Source organism: Gadus chalcogrammus, chromosome 16, assembly GCF_026213295.1.
Source record: "Gadus chalcogrammus isolate NIFS_2021 chromosome 16, NIFS_Gcha_1.0, whole genome shotgun sequence".
NCBI classification, from domain to species: Eukaryota; Metazoa; Chordata; class Actinopteri; order Gadiformes; family Gadidae; genus Gadus; species Gadus chalcogrammus.
Window position 1 is genome coordinate 6,114,940 of NC_079427.1, and position 7,774 is coordinate 6,122,713.

The window sequence follows — 7,774 nt, forward strand, 5'->3', positions numbered from 1 at the left end:
CGTACAACATAAAATAAGTGTGTAGGCCTACATAAAGTGACAGGACGTACAGACATACAATTAGTTTGTAAGAGGGGTGGTTCTGGAGACTAAGCGAGGTGAAGGTGCATGGGGTTGTAAGGTGGGAGGCTATACAGAGTCCAGGTGAACATTGAACAAGTGAGTCTTGAGTCTCTTGCGGAAGCTATTGAGTGACTCTGCAGTCCTGACATTGGCATCGAGCTCGTTCCACCATCGTGGTGCCTAAACAGAGAAGGGTTGGGACTTTGTTGTGCAACCTTTGCTATCATCTTTACATATTTACAGGTGTGTTTGAACGTTTTTCATTGATTTACCCACTGAAACTAGAGTCCTTAAAGGCACCAAATAAATAAAATGCAATCGTCAAATCCCGCCGGAGGGCAAGTTTCAGTTAAACCACCCCTAGTGCCATACAGAGAAAAAAAGCCTGGCAGAGGATAGCTGACCGCGTAAATTCGTAAGTGTCATGGCGAAAGCCCTATCCTAAATATTTGAACTATGAATCTACTCATTGCCTATCTCAGTTAAGCTTTCTTAACATTCCATAATCAGTTATCTACAAAGATGTAATCCAACGGCCCCCAAACGATCATTGGAACAAGTAAAAATGAAATACAAAAACGTTGTACAAACTGGTAAGCTTTTCCCGTCATCATCCTACATATTTTTCAGTCCGGCCTTTCAATTGTCATATCTCAGGCCTATTTGTCACTCCTCCTGCATTTAAATAGCCACATTATTTTGTAATGCCAATCGTAAGAGGGCCGACAGTCGGCAGACTGGATCTGGCCCTCCAATTACCTTCACTCCGGTTGAGGAGCTGGCTGTGAGCATTAATACAGGGCGCCCTGGCATGGAGGGAGTACCTGGAGGTACCTCCTCAGAGAGTCCGGGGCCATCTCCATCAACCGTCAACCCACTGGTTGAATGTAGGTTTTTTGTATTTTAATTTTTGTATGTCTTTGAACACATGCAAACCGTGTGCGTGTCACAGCGAAAATGTTCCAAATGTTATTTTGTAGCTGGGTAGAAAAACCCCATGTTTGTTGTATGCCTGCTGTATGTGGCTCTATTCCAAAACATGACTAATTAATCAACTCAACAGATCAAGATGGAGAATTGCTTTTAATGGAGCCGGCTACTACTGAACATCCTCCAGTTTCTGTAAGTCCGGTTGGCCTATTTTTTTATCATTTCGGTTGTAAGCGCATCTCAAACTACTCAGCCAATAGGCCTATAATTGCTCTTTGTCTTGCCAGTTCCAAGTCATTATTGATGATGATTAAACCAAACTAACAGTGTTCTCAAACTCACTTGTCTCTTAACAGATTGTGGTCGAGGTAGCGGCGGGTCTGTGTGTACATCAAGGTCACAATATGAGCACGTAAGACATATCCCTAGGCATTTCAGATGACAATTAGGCTAAAGAATTATACCGTGTCCTTCTTCAGCGGGAAATTAAGGCTGATTTGGCGATGGAGTACATGAAGCTGCTGATAGAGGGAAAAGAGGAGGTTTCAAAGTGGACATGATATTGCTATTCAAGGGTACTAATTATATTATTTTTCCTCCCTCAGGAACTAAAGAATAAAAATGATGGATGAAAACAGTGTTTGGTGTGTTTATTTCTTTTTTTTAAATTGAAATGATTTCTGCAAATGTGGTCTCGCATCCTTTGTCCAGCCATTACATCTATTTGCGGAATGTGTTCCTCCTCGAGGAACGGGTCAAAGGGGGAAGGCATCTCTTTGCGCAGAGTTGCTTTATTGTGGTGCGGATGGCGCATGTAACTATTACATCGCATGCCCTTTCCGGACAAACTCTTAGTCCACGTAGGCATTGGAATCTGGACTTGTTGTCTGTGGTCCAGGAGCGGGATTAGGGTACGGGGTGATGAGCGTCAGGTGGCACGGATAACCTCGATCACCTAGGAGATACCCGTCGAATTGCCCTGCGATCAAATACAAACTTTGAGCTATCTTGCACAAGCACAACAATTATGAGGTCTGTGGCATGTTCATAATGCAACGCACCCTGTTGAAATGTATTGCTCATATTGGATTCACGTTATATCCTCGCATCGTGGACCGAACCAGGCAATTTTGCCTCTACATATGGTAATCATGTGAGAATTCAAGCATCACATATCACCTAGTAATGATAAAAAAGGGGATCGACAGCGATTAACAAACCATGGAGATATTGGAAATGGACAATATAGGCTGCGTATACCTACCTGAACATTTATACTGTAATAGCCTTTCCTGTTCACATAATCAGCCTCATTTATAGATGGGGCCATTATGGGGACTTGTGTGCCTTCAATGCACCCAATTACATTTGGAAATTCTGAAATAAAACACCCAGATGAAAAGTTTCTGTGACATTTGGGAACACTTAAAGTAGCTAAAGCTGACCTGCAAGTTGATGGAACTCCATTTTTATGACCCTCGTGGGTTTGTGTCCAGGGAAGCGGATGAAGTCGCGCATGAACCGCTTGAGACACACTTTACGCACGGATCGGCACACCTTAGCTTTCCCAATGTGCTCAGCATCTCCAACATTATAGAGAAAACTACCCTTTGGAAAAAAAACGAAGGGCTACGCAAATAGTCTGGAGTGAACTGAGGCCAGGTGCTCGATTGGTAGTGTTGGCTATGTAAGGCTGGAGAAGTCTATTTAAATATATTAAAGATGTGCGCGAGAATCTATATCTCTCCAGCAAAAAGTCATCCGGATATGCCAAGATGTTGAGCCGTGGTTTTATTAATCGCTCCCGGTGGATTGCGCGAATGATTTGCGCTCCGATATCAGCAGGCCTCTCGTCAAAAGGGCATGCCATTGTGAACACATGACATCTGCGGTGAACGCCGGTTTAAATACCCAAAACAGGGTTATGTTCCAAACTTAACGTGCGCAAAACCTAGGGTTACCGCAAACACTGGGTTAACTCACCTGGTTATGTGATAAAACCGGCTTTGTGGAATAAACCCTTTGTAAGACCGATACTTCCTTGTAAACAAGCCTTGCAAGCCAATGAGGCGATCACTATCAAAACGGGCCATGTATACTTTGATTGACAGCTACACCAGCAGACAGCAAGTGTCGGGGACGGGCCTTAGATATCATAATAGCCAATGAAGAGACCTTTCTGACGATATCCAGCATGTCGAACAACTTCTCACGTGTGGGTGAGAAAACGAATGCGCAAGGGGTGTGCGTAAAGTATCAGGCTCGTCGCTAGAGTGCGAGCAGGAGCAGGTGGTCGGTTTGCACGCTCCTGTGTGGTTTTATTTTTATTTAATTTTCATGTGTGTGGTTTTATGAACGTTTTGAACGACGGCTAAACGCCATCAAACGCGAGAAGAAAGTAGGGGGAGGGAGGGAATCATGTAAATATTTTTTTGTTTATTTGTACATAATTATTGTAATTAGGGGTCCGAGCAGCAAAGCTGCTTGGACTGTTACCATTATCAGTGCAAATTTTCAGATCTGTACTCTTTTAAGAAAGCCCTTAATTCTCTAGTGAAATGTGTGCTTGGCGTTTTCTTAATGGTTAGTGCTTATCAATTGACATTTTCAAAATGTGAATAAGGCTTCATGCAGTTCAGGGATGTCAGTGGCTCAACGGGATAATGTCGTGTACTGGTGATCCTTAGGTTGAGATTTCCAATCCTGATTACAGCATTATGAACGAGCTGAACATGACATTCTGTCATTGCCACTCATTTAAGAAACACAACATTGAACAGCAGTTCCAATCAACATTCCGGCTCATTAGTTTCCAAGAATCGGTCTGCCAAGAGAGATACTGTATGGCATTAAGGGGAACTTCTTCGTGAACCATTTTTCCTTCATAATGATCTCTGTCATATTAATATTTCTTCAGTTAGTGTTCTTGACAACAGATGTTTAATTTCCCCAGAAATCCAAAGATTTTTCAGGTATTTGCTTTTAAGAAAACCCTTAATTCATTTGAGAAATGTTTGCTTTGAGTTTTCTGGATGGTTGCTTATCAATAGACATTTAGACCATGTGAATGAGGCTACATTTCAGGTTTGTCACTGGCTCAAAGGGATAATGCCTTTTACTGGTGATCCTTAGTTTGAGAGTTTGAATCCCGATTAGACAATTATGAAAATGCTGAACATGACATTCGCCCAGACACCTGAAAGCCGAGGCACAGTATGGCATTAAGGGGAACATCAACGTCCTTCCTTTAAAATGATATGTCATATTTATATATCTTCCATTAGTGTGTTCTTGACTTTTCATTTTGCTCTGACCCCGTTAATCACCGCTTGCGGTTATATTTGTACTTATTTTTGTTTATTTGTACATAGTTATTTGTACATAGTTAATTATAGTATTTTTACTATTTCAGTTTTGGTGTTTTATACCATTGCAGTTTTGCACTTTTTAAGCAAAAATAATTGCCAAAACACTTTGTTTGAGCTTTTTTTTGTCAAAATTGCAAAGGCGGAATAGCTAAAAATTAGATTTTTGTGTGATTATTCCTGTCTCATTACATATCAGAACATCTGGTATGCTACCTAAATGGTTCACAAGAAAGCCCAGATGGTAACCTTTCATTTGAGACCAAGAATATGATTCTACATGTTTGGGTTCATGTGTAGTAAACCTTTTGTTTACAGTATGCATTTTGGGTAGCCAAAGGTCTTTTTTGGAGTCTCCAAAAGGACCCTGACCAAAACGAATGGACATATCATTACATAAAAGGAGCTGGAGACTTCATCTTTTATGCTTTGTTGATCTGCTTTCACACACAGCATCACAAGACCTAGGGCTAGGGCTCAGTAGTGTTTCCAAGGGATATGGAGTTACCCAGGGTACTATAATCAGCTTGGTTTTAGAGGTGTGTGTAACCGGCTGGAAGGAAAAACAATATTGTAGCCTTCCCAGCACTGTGTCAGTACTTATACAGTTATTTTATAATGTCATACAATTCTACAGGTTCTCAGCTTTCCAAAGACACCAAGCATGTGATTAGAGGTCATAATATGAAGGAGCAGTGCTCTCTAGAGTAGGCGCAGTGCAAAACCTAATAAATGGCCCGAAGACTAAGTGGTTGATAATAATACTAATTATTGCATAGAGAATGTACACAATATAGGTATAGTAAATTATTCCAACTATCCAACTGACTACCAAAACGCATTTACTTTGTACGACGATCAGAACCTTCCATGATCAAAAGTTTTGCCCACAGCCACACTCCTCAGATCCAACTGATACTTGTCAATACGCGCTTGTTGTGTGTCCGTGCTCCAATCTGCGCCGCACAGAAACGCTTTCCCCCACTCGGGGGCTGTCCACTCATCCAAGACCGTCCATCTCGCGCTCATAATGTGCATTTAATAAGAATTAAACTGGCGAAGGGAGAAATGTGATTTGAGCTGCGTGATAATGACAGTTTGACTCTTCAAGGCCCGCTCGCGATGACGGACACACACACACACACACCCGCGCGTACGCACGCGCGCGCGGCCCTAATGGAACCGTTCCAGCGGCATCTGTTAAGAATGCTTCATTGAGTTCACAATTAGCGGGAGCTACGCTTTCCCGCGAGGCTCCACTGACCCCCAGAATGGGACAGCGACGGTGGCGGGCGGAAACGGAACATTCGATTACCGGGCGAGAACGCGATGCCCAAAGTTTCCGTTGTGTGATTGCGGACCGAGCTACAGCCCCCTCCACCCCCCACCCCCCCCCCCCCCCTCCGGCCTATTCCCCATGCACTTGTACACAAAAGGTCTGACGACCGGCATTCATAGATTTGAACACAAATGCATATTTTTCACCTCATTCAATGATCGTCACACACTCCACGAAAAAGTGACCCCGAAATGCCTCACCTACTCCCCCTCCCCTCTCAGATCAAGTTCCAGAACCGAACGGCTGCACACAGGCCACGCCTCCTCCAAGCTAAAGTTAGTCCGACGGATGTGGGGGGTTCCAGCAGGGCGCATCGGACAGCAGCGAGCACAGCTCCACCTCCGTGGCGAAAGCATCATCTCTCACCTCCAGATCGTTATGAGCTGATTAAGTGTGATTAAGAGCAGATCATTAGCAGCTGCATGTCCTGTCACTACTGATTATCCAGACGGGAGCGTTCAGGAGGTCCAGTCAACCAACACAGACCACACCGCCACCACCACCACCACCGACATACCGCCCCACGCTGTCAGATGTCCATCAGGGAGGGCATTGTCTGTCTCCACCGAACATGGAATCATCCACAGGGTGCTGCGTTTTGGTTTGCTCATGTGTGTACAACAACACCCCCCCGCCTGAAAGCTGGGTGGGGTTAACGGGTTGGTGTTGTGCGGTGAGCGGGCAGGCAAACATGTTGAGAACATGTTAGAACCTTAACGTGTACTGCTTATTTACTACTCCAGATACTTTTATACAAGGCGACTCACAGTGAAGGTATTGAGAAAGACATGCCATTCAGGATCAGGGGGGGGTCAGGGACATCTAGCTGAAGGACGTGTGCAGGTAACCCTCGCTACTAGACTAGCCTACCTCCTATTTGAATAGGATTTATTATTCGTTGTTTTATTTTTAAGTTTAAGAAGTTATTTTATGTGAAAACCCACACGCTGCCTGTGTTTGTGCCTGAGTGTGTGTGCGTGTGTGTTTTTCTGGGAGTCTGTGTGTCTATGTTTGTGTGTGTGTGTGTGTGTGTGTGTGTGTGTGTGTGTGTGTGTGTGTGTGTGTGTGTGTGTGTGTGTGTGTGTGTGTGTGTGTGTGTGTGTGTGTGTGTGTGTGTGTGTGTGTGTGCAAGCGTGTGTGTGTGACTGTGGTGGTGGGCCATTGCGTGTTAGCTTGTGTGTGTATGTCCGTGAGTGCGTCTATGTGTGTGTTCTCATTCTGATAATAGAGATGTGGTGTCCTTGTAAGATAAAACCCACCAGAGAACAAGTCTCGGAGTTCAGGCGGTCTGAAACTGCACTTCAGACATGGAATGAATCTGAAACTGCTAAATTGGCTACCCAGACCTAGGCAATTCATCAGTGTAGCCTTCGTCTTGGCTGAAGTACTGTCATTTCAAAATGAAAAGCAATATTTCCTATTCAAACAACACGTTCAACTTAATGAATACAGTTAGAGCCTTAATAGTTTGACCGTCTTTGGAAACTATTTGCTCATGGAAGTTAACTTTCGCGTTTCAATTAATAAAACAAACAACCGTCTTCGTTGGACTGCCGCGAGGGCACGTGTCATCGTTCATTATCAGTTCTGCTCGTGCTACCTTTGAAGGGATTCTAAGCACAGCAGTGCCTCCGGTCTCCAGGGTGACGGAGACAGCAAGGTTAAAAGAAGAGGAGAATGTATAACTGTACATAATGCATAAATATATCAGGTCATATAGCCAACGATTTCATCCACACTGATTTACAGTGAATTCATATGCAGAACGAATTCAGATATGGAGCGGGTTAAGGGGAGTCTAGCTCAATAATACCTACAAGTAGACTGCAGACATTGGGGTTAAAAATCAGAACCTTTAAACTTGGAGTCAAACCCCGCCAACTACTATTTTCCCCCGTAACTTGACAATTTTTCATGTTCTAGCAGGAACGATAGACAATTTGGAGGCTCTATTCAACGATATTTACCAATTCATGTCATAGACAAAAAAGTATTCCAATGTCATCCTTGAACATTAAATATTTGATCATCATGCCATATGTTTACGTAAACAGCGCAAAATTGGTTAAATAAGTGT

The 7,774-nt window shown here is 43.5% G+C and overlaps 1 long non-coding RNA gene across 1 annotated transcript; it reads right to left on the minus strand.

Annotated features, from left to right (window-relative positions):
- Nucleotides 1-2,060: 2,060 nt before the first annotated feature.
- LOC130405329 (uncharacterized) lies at nt 2,061-3,042 on the minus strand. Its single transcript, XR_008904332.1, has 4 exons — nt 2,977-3,042; nt 2,439-2,601; nt 2,258-2,370; nt 2,061-2,172 (listed from the first exon to the last, which is right to left on the minus strand). It is a non-coding gene; the product is annotated as an uncharacterized LOC130405329 (long non-coding RNA).
- Between the last annotated feature and the right edge of the window lie 4,732 nt (nt 3,043-7,774).